Here is a 21,104-nt window from a genome sequence, read left to right as displayed (position 1 = left end):
TACACATTGCACGCAGTCAGGATTCTCCAATGTGATATGCATACTTCCAGTCACATTCCGACTGCACATGTCCATCCACGCTCAATTCATTAGTATTGATCAATGCCACGCAAAGTCGGAATATGTTCAGGACTATGTACATCTATTACTTGTGGTCATATGACAGCCTGCTTCCAGTGCTGGCACCAGAGAATCTTGACAGCATGCACAATGCACACTAAGAGAGTTCACGAGTCTGCATTCACATAGATTGATTACAGACTTTATTGCAAAGCTGGATAACTCCTATAACTTTACAAGCATGTTATAAGTGACAGATCTACTCGAAGTTCTTTATGTGTCACATTTATGCATTGCACCTCTGCTATGAATGCCACACTCGACAGCTCTACCCACTTCTACAGAATATTCACTATTTTTGAACCATAAATGAAAGGGCAGTGGTCCATATAAACATAGTCAATTGAATGAATATGTTTATATAAAATATAAGAGTTGTGTTCCAGGTTCTCTATGTTAAACAGGGGTTATGGGTATTAAATCAGATTTAGGATCAAGGTTGGTGAAATACAAACTATCAAAGAGTAAATATCCTCGCAGCCCCCATAGAGAAACAGTCATATCTTACATATATTCCAGTATAACCATTTCATCCAGAGTAATATCTATGCCCCATAAACATCACAGAATGACTTAAGGGGGCTTTACACGCAATGATATCTCTAACGATATGTCGTTGGGGTCATGGAATTCGTGACGCACATCCGGCCTCGTTAGTGACGTCGTGGCGTGTGAAACCTATGAGCGAGTGTTAATGATCAAAAATACTCACCTAATCGCTGATCATTGACACGTCGTTCATTTTCAAAAAATCGTTGCTGGTGCTGGACGCAGGTTGTTTGTCGTTCGTTATGTGTGACACCCCGGGAATGATGAACAGCAGCGTTCCTGCGTCCTCCGGCAACGAGGTGGGCGTGTCGTTAATGCAGCTGGTCTCCGCCTCTCCGCTTCTATTGGTGGGCTGCTGTGTGAAGTCGCTGTGATGGCGCACGAACCTCACCCTTAAAAATGAGGTTGTTCGCCAGCCACAGCGACGTCGGTAGGAAGGTAAGTACATGTTACGCATCTTAGCGATATTGTGCGCCACAGGCAGCGATTTGCTCGTGACGCACAAATGACGGGGCGGGTGCTTTCACGAGCGACATCGCTAGCGATGTCGCTGCGTGTAAAGCAGCCTTTAGAGGACTAGCTCTTTTTACGCCCATCCTTTCTAGACATCTGAAGAACTGAATGTTTAAAGGCTCTTTATTACCTACCCTCAATGACTTATAATAAAATGTCAGGATAAGCTTAGTATCTAATAAGACCTGCCTAGGGAGATCTTGTGTGTCTACTCATCCTTCCCAAAAAGTCTCAAATTTAGGAAATCACACCCTATTCATTTACACCCCACATTTTAATAATTCAATTTAGTTTAATGTATTACGTTCTTGAACAAAGTAGTAACAGAATGAAACAAGTGAGATGTAGTTATTTTCCATACCTGATATAACATACATGTGTATCCAAAGCTTAAAGCCCCCCACTGCCATATCTCCTTTTATACCCAACAGGCACATTTTTCAGATATGAGCTATGGTTAGGTGGTTTTATAATGTTAGGCAGCTTTTTATGCACCTTGTATGAAGTACTCCCTAATATAAGCTGACAATAGCTCTTTTCATTAACAGCAATCACTGTCATATCTTGTCCGTGCTACACCCTAACACTCATAGAAAATTTGCATCAGTGACCATGAACAGTCTGATTATTCTGTCATTCCAGTAATGCCACCTCATCCACATTTTCTTTAAATGTGACATGTCCTAAATTCACAGTAACCAGCTGAGACTAATGATAGCCATTAGTGTTGAGCGAGTATGCTTGTCACTACTCGGTACTCGCACGAGTATCACTGTACTCGGGCTACTCGGCGGGGACCGAGTAATCTCGCGATACTCGTGCTGTACTCGTGGTCTTCATCCCTGCATGTTGGCGCTCTTTTGAGAGCCAGCCCTCATGCAGGGATTGGCTGGCAGACCACTGCAATGTCACAGCCCTGTTAGTTGTGGAATTGCAGTGATTGGCCGGCCTACACAGCGTGACCCAGCCTTTATACCGGCGGGCGCGCTGTGCTCTGCACACAGCCATCCAGATAGTCAGTGCAGGGAGAGTGTTGCTGCTTCAGGGAAAGGTTTGCGGCCCTTTATAGTTATTTCCGTAGCAGGGATGCAAACAGTGTGACCAGAAGTCCTTCTCAGGACTATTGTAGTTGTATACAGGCAGGCAGGGTATAGCCAGGTCGGAGTACAGGAGCACAGTCCTTCTCAGGACTATTGTTGCTGTATACAGGCAGGGCAGGCAGGGTATAGCCAGGTCGGAATACAGGCTAGTGACCAGAAGAGTCCTTGTCAGGACTATTGTAGCTGTATACAGGCAGGCAGGCAGGATATATAGCCATTCGTAGTGGTGACCGTATACCAGCCTTCATCATATCTGGGGCTGGTGTACACAGTCTAAAACAGTCCTGATAGTGTCAGACTTCTCAGTAATTGTCGCTCCTAAAAACCTGTTAGGTTCTTAGTGCGTCCGTGCTTGCATTTAAAAACCACATGTGTTTGCCTGTCGGTGGCAGCGTACAGGTGCACTTGTGTGCGTTTTGCACAAACTAGTATATAACGCACAAGTCTAGTGAATAATACACGTCAGTCAGCAGTGTCTGATAGTGTCAAACTTCTCAGTAATTATCGCTCCTAAAAAGCTGTTAGGTTTTTAGTGCGTCCGTGCGTGCATTTAAAAACCGCACGTGTGTGCCTGTCGGTGGCAGCGTACAGGTGCACTTTTGTGCGTTTTGCACAAACTAGTATATAACGCACAAGTCTAGTGAATAATACATGTCAGTCAGCAGTGTCTGATAGTGTCAAACTTCTCAGTAATTGTCGCTCCTAAAAACCTGTTAGGTTCTTAGTGCGTCCGTGCTTGCATTTAAAAACCGCACGTGTGTGCCTGTCGGTGGCAGCGTACAGGTGCACTTGTGTGTGTTTTGCACAAACTAGTATATAACGCACAAGTCTAGTGAATAATACACGTCAGTCAGCAGTGGCTGATAGTGTCAGACTTCTCAGTAATTGTCGCTCCTAAAAACCTGTTAGGTTCTTAGTGCGTCCGTGCTTGCATTTAAAAAACGCACGTGTGTGCCTGTCGGTGGCAGCGTACAGGTGCACTTGTGTGTGTTTTGCACAAACTAGTATATAACGCACAAGTCTAGTGAATAATACACGTCAGTCAGCAGTGTCTGATAGTGTCAAACCTCTCAGTAATTGTCGCTCCTAAAAACCTGTTAGGTTCTTAGTGCGTTCGTGCTTGCGTTTAAAAACCGCACGTGTGTGCCTGTCGGTGGCAGCGTACAGGTGCACTTGTGTGCGTTTTGCACAAACTAGTATATAACGCACAAGTCTAGTGAATAATACACATCAGTCAGCAGTGTCTGATAGTGTCAAACTTCTCAGTAATTGTCGCTCCTAAAAACCTGTTAGGTTCTTAGTGCGTCCGTGCTTGCATTTAAAAACCGCACGTGTGTGCCTGTCGGTGGCAGTGTACAGGTGCACTTGTGTGCGTTTTGCACAAACTAGTATATAAAGCACAAGTCTAGTGAATACACGTCAGCACAGCATTGCAAAATGCGCATGGGGGTTGGCAACGAACAAGGAAGTGGACATGATGGTGGTGCAGGCAGAGGCCGAGGTCGTGGGCAAGCTCTAATTTCGCCACAACAAAGGGCCACATCTACTCGCTCGCACGTCCTGTCCAAAATTCTTGGGGACTGCAGCAGTACACCGCTCTTGAACCAAGACCAGTGTCAACAGGTTGTTAGTTGGATAGCGGATAATGCTTCCAGTCAGATTGGCACCACCACAAACACTCTGTCTTCCACACGGTCAAGTGTCAGTAGCCGTGATACTGCACCGCACATTTCAGAACCTGATCCTCCTTCCTACCACAAGGCTGAGTACACGTCCACGGACATTACTGATCCCACACTTGGACACTCGGAAGAGCTGTTCACGTTTCCATTCGCACATTCTGGCCTCTCGCCAACTCCCGTTGAAGTGGGTCATGAGGAGATCGTATGTACAGATGCCCAAATATTTGAGCAGCCACGTTCTCACGAAGTTGGCAACGTGTCTCAACAAGGGGTGGACGATGATGAGACACAATTGTCAGGAAGTCAGGAGGAGGAGCAGGGTGCGGAAGAGGAAGACGACGTGGTGGATGATCCAGTAACTGACCCAACCTGGCAGGCGGATATGCAGAGCGAGGACAGCAGTGCACAGGGGGAGGGAGGAGTAGCATCCCAACAGGCAGTAAGAAGCAGGGTGGTGGCCCCAGGCAGAAGTCAGGCAACCGTTCCCCGGAACAACAACACGACACAAGGTGCCTGTACAAATGTTAGGTCTTCCCGAGTCTGGCAGTTTTTTAAGTTGGCTCCAGATGATTCTAAAAAGGCCATTTGCAACACCTGCCATGCCAGCATCAGCAGGGGTACCAAAACCAGCAGCCTGACCACCACCAGCATGATCAGGCACATGTCAGCCAAGCACCCGACTTTGTGGGAGGTACAACAGAGTCGAGGAGCAGTGCTTGCTGATGTCACTGCTACGTCTTCGCTTGTTGTGCATGCAAGCCAATCCCCTGTCCATGCTGCCCGCGAACAAGCCTCCTCCGGCCCTGCACCTGCAGTTGCCTACGCAGAAATAACACCATCATCAAGCACGTCCTTGTTCCAGCGCAACGTTCAGTTATCCATTCAGCAAACCTTTGAACACAGGCGCAAATACACTGCCAACGCCGCACATGCCACAGTTCTAAATGCTAACATTTCGCGACTGCTTGCGCTGGAAATGTTGCCTTTTAGGCTGGTGGAGACAGAAGCATTCCGCGACCTGATGGCGGCAGCTGTCCCACGTTGCTCGGTCCCCAGCCGCCACTATTTCTCCAGGTGTGCCGTCCCCGCATTGCATAACCACGTGTCACAAAACATCACACGTGCCCTGAACAACGCTGTTTCAGCCAAAGTCCACCTAACCACAGACACGTGGACAAGTGCTTGTGGGCAAGGTCTCTACATCTCGTTGACGGCACACTGGGTTAATATTGTGGAAGCTGGGACCCAGTCTGAGCGAGGGACGGAACACGTCCTTCCCACACCAAGGTTTGCAGGCCCTACCTCAGTCAGGGTTTCACCCTCACTCTACAGCTCCGGAATGTCATGCTCCTCAGCCTCATCCTCCTCCTGCGCATCCTCATCCACTTTACCCTCCACACCAGTCCCAAGCTGGAAGCACTGCAGCACTGCCTCGGCGAAGCGGCAACAGGCTGTGCTGAAGCTAATCTGCATAGGTGACAAACCCCACAATGCAGAAGAGGTGTGGACAGCTCTGAAACAGCAGGCAGATCACTGGCTCACACCTCTGAACCTAAAGCCAGGAAAGGTGGTGTGTGACAATAGCCGGAACCTGGTGGCGGCTTTGAGGCGAGGCCAGCTGACACATGTTCCATGCGTGGCCCATGTGCTCAACCTCGTGGTTCAGCGGTTTCTAAAGTCATACCCAGAGCTGTCTGATCTGCTGGTAAAAGTTCGCCGCCTGTCTGCACATTTCCGAAAGTCACCTACTGCTTCAGCCGGCCTTGCCGGCTTTCAGCGCCGTTTGCATCTTCCGGCTCACAGACTGGTGTGTGATGTCCCCACGCGTTGGAATTCAACTCTGCACATGTTGGTCAGGATATGTGAGCAGAAGAGGGCAGTTGTTGAGTACCTGCATCACCTAAGCCGTCGGGAAATGGGTCAAACTCAACACATAACACCTGAGGAGTGGAGATGGATGTCCGACCTATGTACCATCCTCCAAAACTTTGAGGACTCCACCAAGATGGTGAGTGGGGATGACGCCATTATTAGCGTCACCATACCGCTTCTCTGCCTTCTAAAACGGTCTCTGCTCAAAAACAAACATGATGCATTGCAGGCGGAGCGCGATGAGTTGGAGCAAGAAACAGTAGTGGGTGTGGGTGATAACACACAGCCGAGCCTCGTCTCATCACAACGTGCAGTGGAGGACTATGACGAGGAGGAGGATGAAGACATGGAGCAACTCTCTGGCCAAATTGAGGATATGACATGCACACCAGTCATATCCTCGGTTCAGCGTGGCTGGCCAGAGGACAAGGTAGATGAGGAGGAGGAGGAGGAGGAGGAGGAGGACAGCATGTTCAGTCATCGTGTTGGTCAGGATACTGAAGTACTGGCTGTTAAGAGTCTGGCGCACATGGCTGACTTTATGGTAAGCTGCCTGTCTCGTGACCCTCGCGTTAAGAACATCTTGGCTCTCTACGCCTTGGAAGTCCTGGCCTGCCCTGCCGCTAGCGTTTTGTCAGAGCGTGTTTTTAGTGCCGCAGGTGGAATCATTACAGATAAACGCACCCGCCTGTCAACTGAAAATGCTGACAGGCTGACTCTGATCAAGATGACCAAGGGTTGGATTGGGCCAGACTTCACCACACCACCAGCAAATGAGAGCGGAATTTAAAGTTTGTAACGGGAATTTGCCATGTACCTCCACTCACCCATGGGTACACACTTCTGGACTTTGGATAATCGCTGGACTGCTCCTCCTTCTCCTCATGCGCCACCATGATGACCTTTACAATAGTTAGGCCGGGTTTTCAGGTATACCCCCAGTGGTAAATTTTTTCGCCCATTCTTTCAGAATGGACATTACAACGACAGGAGACCCGCTCCTTTGCAATGGGAACAATGTTTTGAGGCCCTCATGCACATCTCTATCCAGGGACAATGTGGAGCCTCCCAATTTTTGGCTGCCCTGCCAAAGGGCTATACTACAATAGACCCACTTCCTTACAATGGGCACTTCTGGTTTACAGGCCCTCATGCACGTCTCTATCCAGGGACAATGTGGAGCCTCCCAACTTTTGGCTGTCCTGCCAAAGGGCTATACTACAATAGACCCACTTCCTTACAATGGGCACTTCAGGTTTACAGGCCCTCATGCACGTCTCTATCCAGGGACAATGTGGAGCCTCCCAATTTTTGGCTGCCCTGCCTAAGGGCTATACTACAATAGTCCCACTTCCTTACAATGGGCACTTCAGGTTTACAGGCCCTCATGCACGTCTCTATCCAGGGACAATGTGGAGCCTGCCAATTTTTGGCTGCCCTGCCTAAGGGCTATACTACAATAGACCCACTTCCTTACAATGGGCACTTCAGGTATACAGGCCCTCATGCACGTCTGTATTCAGGGGCATTGGTGAACCTCACAATTTTGGACTGCCCTGGCAAAGGAAAATACTACAAAGACTCACTTCCTGAAAATGGGCACATTAGACTCAAGAGGCCTTCATGTACGTCTCTTCTTAGAGACATCGGAGTTCCACACAATGTTTTCACGTAAAATCTTTCATGTAATCTCCAAAAGTAACATACACCAGCTCTATCTCACGATTGGGTATGTGCCCTTAACATTTCCGCCATGAAAATTCATTTTGGTGTCATTTTTGAAGGTTTTCTGGTGAGTCCGTAAAAATGGCGTAAAACGCGGACAAAATTGTTCACAGCTGTGACTTTTGAGTGATAAATGCTTCAAGGGATCTTCCCCATGCTGTTGCCATGTCATTTGAGCACTCTTCTGAGACTTTTGTGACATTTTTAGGGTTTCTACATGCTGCCAGGGGGGTCATTTCATAAAAATACTCGGGTCTCCCATAGGATAACATTGGGCTCGGTGCTCGGGCCGAGTACACGAGTATCTTGGGATGCTCGGCCCGAGTCTCGAGCACCCGAGCTTTTTAGTACTCGCTCATCACCAATAGCCATAAGTAAAAAAAATGACCAATAATTGACATATTTACTTAACCCCTTCACCCCCGGGCGATTTTTCGTTTTTCATTTTCTTTTCTGCTCCCCTTCTTCCGAGAGCCATACCTTTTTTATTTTTCCATCAATCTTGCCATATGAGGCTTGTTTTTTTGCAGGACGAGTTGTACATTTAAAAGAAACTATAAGTTTCACCATATAGTGTACTGAAAAACAGCAAAAAATTCCAAGTGCAAAAAAGTGTGATTACACGATTGTTATTGGGGTATTTTATTCACTGTGTTCACTATATGGTAAAACTGATGTATTGGTGTGATGCCTCAGGTCAGTATGAGTTTGTAGACGCCACACATGTATATGTTTACTGTTATCTAAGATGGTAAAACAATTCAGAAGTTTGTCCCAAGAAAGTGGCACACTTTTTGCACCATTTTCCGCAACCCATAACTTTCTCATTTTTCGGGATCTGGGGCTCAGTGACTGCTTATTTTTTGTGTCTTGAGCTGATGTTTTTAATGGTACCATGTTTGTGCAGATGCTACATCTTGATCGCCTGTTATAACATTTTGTGCAGAATTTGCAACGATCAAGTAACGGAATTTTGTTGTTTGGAATTCTTTTGCCACTACGACAGTACAGTCAGATTAATTGCTTTTATATTTTCATAGATTGGGCATTTTTGAACATGGCAATACCAAATATGTGTATATTTATTATTTTTTAACCTTTTAATTGTCAATGGGGCAAATGGGGGTGATTTGAACTTGTAGGTTTTTTATTGATTTTTCATTTTATAAAACTTTTCTTTTACTTTTTTTTATTTTACTAGTCTCCCTTGGGGGCTATAAGGATCAGCAGTCTGATCGCTGATTGATTTCTCATGATCAGAGCAGCATAGCTCTGATTAGGAGAAATGCTGTGTTCTTGTTACAGATGGCGCTCTGTCGGCTGTGGTCATGTCACGGGGCGGTGAGGAAAGGCGCATTCCCCACTGCGGCGCTTTACATCGCACTGTCACATTTTGACAGTGCGATTTAAGGGGTTAACAGGTGCAAGTTGATCAATCATCATGTTGTCATCATACAGCTAAGAACTCAGAGTATTTCACAACTGATGCACTGGCTAAACTAAGTGATATATCATTGAATACAGGGTCTCTTATCCTACATTATGCTGCACTTAGATGAACTAAAACCTGGTGACCAATTCACTTTAATAGAAACCATTGCACATCCACAGTATATGTGGCAGAATAGTGGCTGCCGTCCTTAAAAAGGTTTTCCACTTGCGGAAGCTAGACCCCAAATGCTATAAAATACCTATAATAAGCAAAGCAAGTCCTCATCCTCCAGCACTAGCTCTCCTCCAATGGCTCGGGACTCACTGTATTGTCTGCAATGGCGGCGTCATGTTGAAAGCACAAATCATTGCTGCAGCCAATCCCTGAGCTCGGAGGCTTGTGCTATCTACTACAGCACAACCACTGAGCTCAGTAATTGGCTTCAGTGGTGAATCACGCTATCAACTTGACACGACAACTGCAACCAAAAGAACAAGACCCGAGTAGCGTCCGTGGAATGTGAGCACCTGCTCTGTTTGTTATTTTAGTTATTTTAAAGTGTTTGACGTCCATTTTTCTGAAGGTGGAAAACCCCATTAATAATAGTAAAAATTGTTTTTAGATGTATAAAGTCAACATATTCCACAGCACTTTAGAATTCTAAGGGTACATGCATATAATCAGACATTACAGGGTAATACATTATTCAGCAATTTGAACAAAAGGAGTGAAGTCTACAATATATGTGTAAATTATGGGTGGCACAAAAGGTAAAAAGTGCAGAAACTTTTTTTAAATAAATAAGGTTTTAATCACAAAACTGCATAAACCTATGTACTAGCCAGTATCTGTGTGTGCCCAGAAATTAAATGCTAATGAGTGCATGTGACGCGCCCACAGGGTCGGCGGTTACTCGTCACCACGCCATGGTGCTTCTCCAGGGACGCAGCGGTGGCCTTGCCCGGTTTCGTGACACGTGGTGTCAATAAAAGGCTGGGGATGGGGATGATGGGGGTAGTGATTATTCGTGACGCCACCTGTGGTGTGCAGCCAGTATTAGCCGCCGCTGCGGGACTTCTCTGCTGGGGTGGATGCCAACGCAGCTCAGATGATTCAGTTCTCCACAGGCAGAGCTGTGGCCCCAGGGAGGATGGTAGTGGTAGTAGTCGTTCAGGTGTGATGGGGAGGGCGCTGTCAATAACAGGACGACACACATGGAATAGTTCAAGGTCTTTTACTCACTGGTCACACACTGCCGTTGGAGCACCTCAGCCAATCCCAGATACTTCGGAGGTCATTTTTGGTGTTGTGAATTGTGAGCCATTCCTTTCTGTGTGGTGTGAGTTCAGTCCCTGTGACCTGTAGTCCTTCAGAAATTCCTGTCCTGGGAGCAAGCTTAAAATTGTGGAAATTGAGAATTAACCTGATTGTCTGTGGTAGTGCATTCCAGAGAAATGGTGCAGCTAGAGAAGTCTTGGACACGGATTAGGATGTTTGGATTATGGGGAATGTACATCAACAGCAGAATGGAGAAAACAGGCAGAGTGGCAGACAGAGATGAAGAAGGAGATTGAAGGTGGTGCAGCACTGTAGAGAGCTTTGTGGATAAGTATAACTTTATGTTGTTTTCTATATCAGAAGGGCAGCAAGTGCATTGATTGGCACAAGAATGAAGCATTAGTGCACTGTCGCATGATTAAGAGCGTGGGTAGACTTTGAAATGTATAGGCCATTGGTTGGGGGTTTTTTTGCACTTTGTTTAAATAGTTCCAAAGTATCAAAGCAAAATACAAAAATAAAAAATGGAGAAACAGCTCACCATCCCACATACAAGTTTTGGAGAAAAAGTCCTGGAAATCCATTTAGTTATCTCAGCTGTGGTGCATGGAAATAATAGACACTGCGCTGGTGCTCAGGTTTATATGAGAATAAATCTATAGAAATGGAAATTCCAGCATCCACTAACATATAAGCTTTAATGAATCGTAAATTAAAAAATGGAAAATCTGCATGATAAATAAACCCCTGCAGTCTTATGCAGATTACATATGGCTCATATAGGACTATGACTTGACTAAGGATCTACAGTGCCTACAAGTAGTATTCAACCCCCTGCAGATTTAGCAGGTTTACACATTTGGAATTAACTTGGCATTGTGATATTTGGACTGTAGATCAGCCTGGAAGTGTGAAATGCACTGCAGCAAAAAAGAATGTTATTTCTTTTTTTATTTTTATTTTTAAATTGTGAAAAGTTTATTCAGAGGGTCATTTATTATTCAACCCCTCAAACCACAAGAATTCTGTTTGGTTCCCCTAAAGTATTAAGAAGTATTTCAGGCACAAAGAACAATGAGCTTCACATGTTTGGATTAATTATCTCTTTTTCCAGCCTTTTCTGACTAATTAAGACCCTCCCCAAACTTGTGAACAGCACTCATACTTGGTCAACATGGGAAAGACAAAGGAGCATTCCAAGGCCATCAGAGACAAGATCGTGGAGGGTCACAAGGCTGGCAAGGGGTACAAAACCCTTTCCAAGGAGTTGGGCCTACCTGTCTCCACTGTTGGGAGCATCATCCGGAAGTGGAAGGCTTATGGAACTACTGTTAGCCTTCCACGGCCTGGACAGCCTTTGAAAGTTTCCACCCGTGCCGAGGCCAGGCTTGTCTGAAGAGTCAAGGCTAACCCAAGGACAACAAGGAAGGAGCTCCGGGAAGATCTCATGGAAGTGGGGACATTGGTTTCAGTCAATACCATAAGTAACGTACTCCACCGCAATGGTCTTTATTCCAGATGAGCCCGTAAGGTACCTTTACTTTCAAAGTGTCATGTCAAGGCTCGTCTACAGTTTGCTCATGATCACTTGGAGGACTCTGAGACAGACTGGTTCAAGGTTCTCTGGTCTGATGAGACCAAGATCGAGATCTTTGGTGCCAACCACACACGTGACGTTTGGAGACTGGATGGCACTGCATACGACCCCAAGAATACCATCCCTACAGTCAAGCATGGTGGTGGCAGCATCATGCTGTGGGGCTGTTTCTCAGCCAAGGGGCCTGGCCATCTGGTCCGCATCCATGGGAAGATGGATAGCACGGCCTACCTGGAGATTTTGGCCAAGAACCTCCGCTCCTCCATCAAGAATCTTAAGATGGGTCGTCATTTCATCTTCCAACAAGACAACGACCCAAAGCACACAGCCAAGAAAACCAAGGCCTGGTTCAAGAGGGAAAAAATCAAGGTGTTGCAGTGGCCTAGTCAGTCTCCTGACCTTAACCCAATTGAAAACTTGTGGAAGGAGCTCAAGATTAAAGTCCACATGAGACACCCAAAGAACCTAGATAACTTGGAGAAGATCTGCATGGAGGAGTGGGCCAAGATAACTCCAGAGACCTGTGCCGGCCTGATCAGGTCTTATAAAAGACGATTATTAGCTGTAATTGCAAACAAGGGTTATTCCACAAAATATTAAACCTAGGGGTTGAATAATAATTGACCCACACTTTTATGTTGAAAATTTATTAAAATTTAACTGAGCAACATAACTTGTTAGTTTGTAAGATTTATGCATCTGTTAATAAATCCTGCTCTTGTTTGAAGTTTGCAGGCTCTAACTTATTTGCATCTTATCAAACCTGCTAAATCTGCAGGGGGTTGAATACTACTTGTAGGCACTGTATATATGAAATGAAGCGCATGAGACAGCAGGAGTTTGTTTTTAATCTTGCAAATTTTCCATATTTCTTAATTATGATCCATTAAAAGTTATTTTTTATCACATATTTTTGTGGCTGTTGGAATCTCTATTTCTATGGAATTATTAAACTATTAGATCGATACTACGTAAATATAGCCTAGAATAAAAACATAATGCATAGACAGGCTGCAATAAGTAAATAAATAATAGCATGTGTAAAATTCATAGGGTATTTAGTTGACCTTTTTTGATTAAAAAAAAGCATAACATCGCTCCTCTGTAATGTGGCGCAGGGTGGTAGTCGTCTGCCACACTCCACCCCCTACATGAAGATGGAGGTTCTGGCTGGGTGTGTGGTTGCACTACTGAGGTACGGCTTTGCAGGCCAAATGTTGCCAATGGTTTTGGCCAGCCAGGACCAGATGGTACACAGTTCATTAAGGGAGACCACAAGTTCATAAAAAAAATGAGTTTTACTGAACATAAACGTGGCACCAACAATGTACATTAGAGAGCAAGCACACATTTTCTTGCACATTTCAGTATCACTGAGGATCATTAGGCACATTCTTCACTTCAGTTGTTCCTACCTCCATAAGTCCTTTTCTTTTCAACACTACCTGCCTAGTACCACATCACAGTCCTTGGAAGACATTCTCCTCCTCAAGCAGTTCCATGTCTTTTTCCCTCTTAGAGGTATGTTGCCAATATAGTGGGACTGAGCTATAAGTGTTGTGAATGTCATCCAAGTGGGTGCTGGCTTGGAATTCCCTCTGGTGGCCAAGAATGGTAATGAAGCTCATTCTGAATCTGTGACTCAAACAGGTGTTGGTATTAATTTGGAATCCAGGAAGTCCTATTGCTGACCAGCCTGGTGTATATAGGAGAGCAGTTTTTGCTTAGCTGTTGCCAGTGATACATGTTTTCTTCTGCCTCTGAAGATGGCTTGGAGTTGGTCCTTCAGTTTCCTCAATGTATCCTGCGACAGAATTCACTCCAGATAAGTCTGCAGGTTTTCTTTGCCTAATTGCTGGTTTTGCACCTACGGGTGTTTGTGTTTTTCTTTCTCCATTTTGCTCTGTGTCTTTTTTCTTGTATGTGAGGATCTGGCTCTCTGCTATTTGGCAGGGCAGTTCCTTCAGCAAGAAAAGGAGTTTCTCCCTGTTCTGATTTGGATTATTTGCACCTTAGAGGTTTATTTGTTCTGTGATTTGTTTCTTCCCATTATATCTGCAGTTCTGTTCAAAGTGTCTGGCACAAGAGTACCTGATATGGCAGGGGAAGACCGTGTGGTCTTAGGGCCTTTTTTCTATCAGGAGTTTCCAATTTTTAGCATGGTTTTTTGCTTGCCGCAATCCGTTACCTTTCCTGTCCTGTTGTATCTAGTAAGTCGGGCCTCACCTTTGCTAATCTATATTTTCTATCTGTATATTGTGTTTTCTTACATTACCATCAATACATGTTGGGGGCTTGCTATTCCTTTGGGGACTGCTCCGAGGCAAGTTAGGATTCCACATTTCTATCTTTGAGGTGTAACAAGTTTCTCCAGCAGTGACAAGGTATCTAGGTGTGTTAGGAACATCCCACTGCTACTTCTAGTGTTGACCGATAAATTGGGGATTGTGGTTTTTGTTTTTTCCTGATTTATGGGATTTTTTGTGATCGTCCACGGTTACTACTTCATAACATATAAGCCACTGAAGATGCCTCAGGGACACTCACTTAAGAAACTCACTTCATTCCTTGTCTCTTTCTGTCTTCCACCAGCACCATTCCTTCGGTCAGTGTGCTGACCCGGCTCCACTAGATCCCTCCATGTCACAGACACCTCCTTCTCTTTCTTAGTTGATACCTCTTTTTTTCAGTCACGCTATCCATTGTAACTGTCTCCCTCTATAAGGACACCCATGTCATGTGGCTCTGCTGCAACTTAGACCTGAGGTCTATCTGTTTCGGTCACAAGCTGCATCCTATCTGCATTCTAAGATGGAATCTGACCTTTACCTAAGGACTGGCTCCTTCCCCTGTGAGATAATCCCACAGCTTAACTATTTCTTGCCCTGCAGTCATTTACCGGGCAACCTATCTTACCAAAACATCCTACATAAACTTTTACCTATATTCTTATAATGTCGGCCACTAGATGGTGACATTTACTTGCAGTCACTAAACATCATTATAATACATCGCTCTATTTATACATTACACTACATCTTATGCATTCCTATATTACGGTATTTATTACTTTCCTACATAACATTACTTTATATCTTATCACACATATATATTTAAGAACACTTTTGGTGTTTTCAGGAGTAGGAACTCGACCACCATTTTACACCTCAATAAGGTATACCCAATCCTATCTTTAGTAACTCAACTCAATATGTGCCACAAGCCTCAAATACAGTGCCTTGCGAAAGTATTCAGCCCCCTTGAAATTTTCAACCTTTTCCCAAATTTCAGGCTTCAAACATAAAGATAAAAAAATTAAATTTTCTGGTGAAGAATCAACAACAAGTGGGACACAATTGTGAAGTGGAACGAAATGTATTGCTTATTTTAAAGTTATATAAAAACCCTGAAAATTGGGGCGTACAATATTATTTGGCCCCTTTACTATTATTCGGCCCCTTTACTTTCCGTGCAGCAAACTCACTCCAGAAGTTCATTGAGGATCTCTGAATGATCCATTGTTGTCCTAAATGACCGATGATGATAAATATAAGCCACCTGTGTGTAATCTAGTCTCCGTATAAATGTACCTGCTCTATGATAGTCTCAGTATTCTGATTAAGGCCTCTTTCACACGCACGTGTCTCCGGTACGTGTTTGGCAGTTTTCTCATGTACCGGAGACCCGTACACACGTGGACCAATGTATTCCTAATGTATTGGACACACGTAAGTATTTTTGAACGGAACGTGTGTCCGTTCCGTACTTACGTGTGTCCGTGTGTTTCTCACGCTGACATGTCCGTTTTTCTGCGGTATCACAAGTGTCACATGGCCCGCATCCATACCACACGGATGTAGTGTGGATGCAGTCCCCTGTGACATGCGCCGGAGAAACACGTGTCATGATTTTAAAATAAAAAAAACATACTTACCTCCCCCAGCCCTGCAGAATCTTCTGCTGCAAACAGTTGCTGCCGACCGCCGCTCATTATGAGCATGTTAAGGAGGTGGGCGTGATGTCACGGGTGCTAATCTCCGCCCCTCCGCTCGGCCAGAAGCAGCATCAGCGGGGAGTGGGTGGGGCTGGAGCCGAAGATCAGTACCCTGGACAGCAGCAAGGACCACGTGAGTATTAAAATTACCGGTTCTCTGTGTGTTATCACGGATAGCACACGTAGAACACACATGGCATGCACGTACCGGAGACACGTACTTACCAAACGCAACACGCAAGGAAAATTCGTGTCTCGCGGCACATGTGTGATTTTGACGTGCATGTGAAAGAGACCTAAAGCACAGAGAGCATCATGAAGACCAAGGAACACAACAGGCAAGTCCATGATACTGTTGTGGAGAAGTTTAAAGCTGGATTTGGTTACAAAAAGATTTCCACAACTTTAAACATCCCAAGAAGCACTGTGCAAACGATCATATTGAAATGTAAAAAGTATCATACCACTGCAAATCTACCAAGACCCGGCCGTACTTCAAAAATTTCATCTCAAACAAGGAGAAGACTGATCAGAGATGCAGCCAAGAGGCCCATGATCACTCTGGATGAACTTCAGAGATCTGTCCATAGGACAACAATCAGTCATTCACTGTACAAATCTGGCCTCTATGGAAGAGTGGCAAGAAGAAAGCCATTTCTCAAAGATATCCATTATTATTATTATTATTATTATTATTATTATTTATTATTATAGCGCCATCAATTCCATGGCGCTTTACATGTGAAATGGGTATACATAATAGGGACAAGTACAATAATCATAAATAGTACAAGACACAGACAGGTACAGGAGGAGAGAGGTCCCTGCCCGCGAGGGCTCACAGTCTAGAAGGGATAGGTGAGGATACAGTAGGTGAGGGTAGAGCTGATTGTGCGGCGCTGTATCAGACTGAGAGTTACGGCAGGTTGTAGGCTTGACGGAAGAGGTGGGTCTTCAGGTTCCTTTTGAAGCTTGGCAAGGTAGGTGAGAGTCTGATGTGTTGTGGCAGAGCATTCCAGAGTATGGGGGAGGCACAGGCGAAATCTTGGATGCGATGGTGGGAAGTGGAGATGAGAGGGGAGTAGAGAAGGAGATCTTGTGAGGATCGGAGGTTACGTGTAGGTAAGTACCGGGAGACTAGGTCACAGATGTAGGGAGGAGACAGGTTGTGGAGGGCTTTGTATGTCATGGTTAGTGTTTTGAACTGGAGTCATTGGGCAATGGGAAGCCAGTGAAGGGATTGGCAGAGAGGAGAGGTCGGGGAGTAGCGGGGGGACAGGTGGATTAGCCGGCATAGTTTAGAATAGATTGTAGGGGTGCGAGACTGTTAGAAGGGAGGCCACAGAGCAGGAGATTGCAATAATCCAGACGGGAGATAATAAGGGCATGTATTAGGGTTTTTGCAGCTTCTTGGGAAAGGAATGTACGAATCCGGGAAATATTTTTGAGTTGGAGGCGGCAGGAGGTGAAAAGGGCTTGGATGTGTGGCTTGAAAGAGAGATCAGAGTCTAGGATTACTCCCAGGCAGCGAGCGCGTGGCACTGGTTAAGGTGAGCAGCCATTGACATTGATGGATATGTCAGGTGGGGGAGTTGAGTGAGGAGGAAAGACAATGAATTCTGTTTTGTCCATGTTCAGTTTTAGGAATCGAGCAGAGAAAAAGGATGAAATAGCAGACAGACATTGTGGAATTCTGGTTAGTAGGGAGGTGATGTCAGGTCCAGAGAGGTAGATCTGCGTTTCATCAACATAGAGATGATACTGAAAGCCATGGGACTCTATGAGCTGTCCCAGGCCGAAGGTGTAAATGGAGAACAGCAGGGGTCCAAGAACTGAACCTTGGGGGACCCCGACAGATAGGGTGCGAGATGAGGAAGTGGTGTGAGAGTGGGAGACATTGAAAGTTCGGTTGGATAAGTATGAGGAGATCCAAGATAGCGCCAAGTCTCTGATGCCCAGAGATGAGAGAATTTGTAATAGAAGGGAGTGGTCTACTGTGTCAAAGGCAGAGGACAGTTTCAGGAGGAGGAGGACAGAGTAGTGTCGCTTGGCTTTTGCGGTTAGTAGGTCGTTAGCAACTTTGGTCAGGGCAGTTTCAGTGGAATGATGAAGTCGGAAGCCAGATTGTAGCCGATCAAAGAGAAAGCAGGAAGAGAGGTATGAGGACAGTTCAAGATGGACATGCTGTTCCAGCAGTTTTGAGGCATACGGGAGAAGTGATATGGGGTGATAGTTTGACACAGAGGATGGGTCAAGGGAGGGCTTTTTGAGGATGGGTGTGATTGAGGCATGTTTAAAGCATGAAGGGAATACACCAGTTGTTAGTGATAGGTTGAAGAGATGGGTTAGGGCTGGGATGAGGACTGCGGTGATGTTGGGGATGAGATGCGATGGGAGCGGGTCAAGTGCACAGGTGGTTAGATGTGATCTTAGAGTAGAGTGATCTTCTGTCATGGTGGAGAAGCTGGATTTTGCTGGATATTCATAAAAAGGGTCGTTTAAAGTTTGCCACAAGCCACCTGGGAGACACACCAAACATGTGGAAGAAGGTGCTCTGGTCAGATGAAACCAAAATCTAACTTTTTGGGCACAATCCCAAACAATATGTTTGGCGTAAAAGCAACAAAACTCATCACTCTGAACACACCATCCCCACTTTCAAACATGGTGGTGGCAGCATCATGGTTTGGGCCTGCTTTCCTTCAGCAGGGACAGGGATGATGGTTAAAATTGATGGGAAGATGGATGGAGCCAAATACAGGACCATTCTTAAAGAAAACCTGTTGGAGTCTGCAAAAGACCTGAGATTGAAACAGAGATTTGTTTTTTCAACAAGACAATGATCCAAAACATAAAGCAAAATCTACAAGGGAATGGTTCACAAATAAATGTATCCAGGTGTTAGAATGGCCAAGTCAAAGTCCAGACCTGAATCCAATCGAGAATCTGTGGAAAGAGCTGAAAACTGCTGTTCATAAACGCTCTCCATCCAACCTCACTCAGCTCGAGCTGTTTGCAAAGGAAGAATGGGAAAGAATTTCAGTCTATTATTTTTTTTATGAAAGTTTAAAATAAGCAATAAATTTCGTTCAACTTCACAATTGTGTCCCACTTGTTGTTGATTCTTCACCATAACATTTCAATTTTTTATCTTTATGTTTGAAGCCTGAAATGTGGGAAAAAGTTGAAAAATTCAAGGGGGCCGAATATGTTCGCAAGGCACTGTAAAATGGGTCAGAGCAAGACCTACGCCTAACTATGTTTAACACCTGCCTGTGGAAAGCTGAGTAGATAAGGTACACAGCCCAAAAGGGTCATTCACACCCTCAAATGTACTAACTACCAGTACTAAGTACAAGTAACTGAAGCAAAACCAGAAACAAGGGCCCACACACCTGTTAGTCCAGATACATTGTGGACATTAGCAGACAAATATAATCTAGGATAAAAAGAATGTAGTAAGCAAATAGATAGTAGCTTATGTAAAAAATATAGGGCGCTTGGTTGACATTTTGTATCATAAGAGCGTACAAGCCATCCCACCACAACATGGTGTACCAAATCAGGATGGTCCCTAACGCTAGTGTCTCAGCTTTCTATGTGCCTTCCAGAACTGAAAATAGAATGGGGCAGAGCACCCCTCATTTTAATGGCCACAGTGTATATATATGCACCTACATCATCATTAGATCAACTTTATTTTCCTTCATTCATGGAGTTGGATCATGGCCAGTTTAGATAATCTGCAATTTACATGGGTCAGTTAGCTGGCATTGCTGTGTACAGAACGTCACAAACCAGCTTCTCTCATAACATAAGACAACAGAATGACAGTCACAATGTCTAGATAAAGAAACCAGTGGGAAAAAAACTTGCTGGGCCACAAATTGAAAGCTGAACATTTTACAATAAGTAGGCTACACTACGAAATAAGAGAAGAGAACTAGATCTCAGCATTTATCTGGCAGATATATGCAGGGAAGTAGAGATTTTCTTTAATCTGTGCCTACTACTTATTTTTAAAGACATTTGTAGCATAAATGATGTGAAATATTTTCACATATACCTGATAAGGCTACAGCGTCCAATTCTTTTATTCAGTGCACAGCAGAGATGTTATTATCAAATGGAAGACTTGAAAGAGTAATGACTCATCCCCAGGAGAGGCTGGCCAGCCCAAATTACTCCTAAGGGCCAATAACATCTCATCCTAGAATCTGTGAACATATCAAAAGAACATTTCAAGTCTTGCTGGTTTCTCAAGTCTCTACGATCATTGTGAATGATTCCATAAAACGGGAAAGTGGGCAACATGTGATTCATGTGTAAGTAGCAGCTATTGCTTTCCGACAATAATATAAAAGCTTAGCCATCCACAATATTTAACGATAATCATTTCAGAGAAGGTACATTTACTAATCTGTGCAGATTTTGCAATGATACAGTGACTTAAGCCTGCTTTACATGCTGCAATTTCTCGTGCGATCGCATTTGCGATTGCACTCGCCCCCATCGTTTGTGCGGCACGGACAATTTCTTGCCCGTGTCGCACAATGCTGTAACCCCACCGTCACACATACTTACCTTCCAAACGACCTCGCTGTGGGCGGCAAACATCCACTTCCTGAAGGGGGAGGGACATTCGGCGTCACAGCGACGTCACACAGCGGCCGGCCAATAGAAGCGGAGGGTCAGAGATGAGAGGGACGTAAACATCCCATCCACCTCTTTCCTTCTGCATTGCCGGCGGCCGCAGGTAAGCTGTGTTCATCGTTCCCGGGGTGTCACACAGAGCGATGTGTGTTGCCTTGGGAACATTGAACAACCGGACGTTCGATTCTTTGAAAATGAGCGACATGTCAACGATGAACGAGAAGGTGAGTATTTCTGCTCGTTCACTGTCGCACGTAGCTGTCACACGCTACGATATCACTAACGATGCCGGATGTGCGTCACGATGTGACCCCGCCGACATCTAGTTAGATATATCGTAGCGTGTAAAGCCCGCTTTAGAGACTCAGGCTTTGGCCTCCACATGGACAACTGTAGGTGTCACTTTTCTTAAAGGGATTGTCCAGGACTTTAATATTGATGACCTATCCTTAGGATAGATCATTAATGTCTGATCAGTGGAGGTGCGACAGCTGGCACCCCCAGACAACAGCTTGTGAGAAATTCCATACATATAGCTGACTTGCAGTGACCTATGGAGCCCCATTCCGAGAAAGTTCTCAGAACAAAG

General features: G+C 45.0%; 1 long non-coding RNA gene across 1 annotated transcript in view; it reads right to left on the bottom strand.

Annotated features, from left to right (window-relative positions):
- Positions 1-19,979, bottom strand: part of LOC142245994 (uncharacterized) — a 34,639-nt gene extending 14,660 nt beyond the window's left edge. The window contains exon 1 of the long non-coding RNA XR_012724835.1: positions 19,929-19,979. This is a non-coding gene — a long non-coding RNA (uncharacterized LOC142245994). The remainder of the gene's footprint in view (positions 1-19,928) is intronic.
- Positions 19,980-21,104: the final 1,125 nt, after the last annotated feature.

The sequence above is a fragment of the Anomaloglossus baeobatrachus genome, chromosome 7, assembly GCF_048569485.1.
Source record: "Anomaloglossus baeobatrachus isolate aAnoBae1 chromosome 7, aAnoBae1.hap1, whole genome shotgun sequence".
Taxonomy (NCBI): Eukaryota; Metazoa; Chordata; class Amphibia; order Anura; family Aromobatidae; genus Anomaloglossus; species Anomaloglossus baeobatrachus.
Note: the sequence above shows the minus strand (reverse complement) of the source record. Positions and strands in the feature narration are given on the sequence as shown.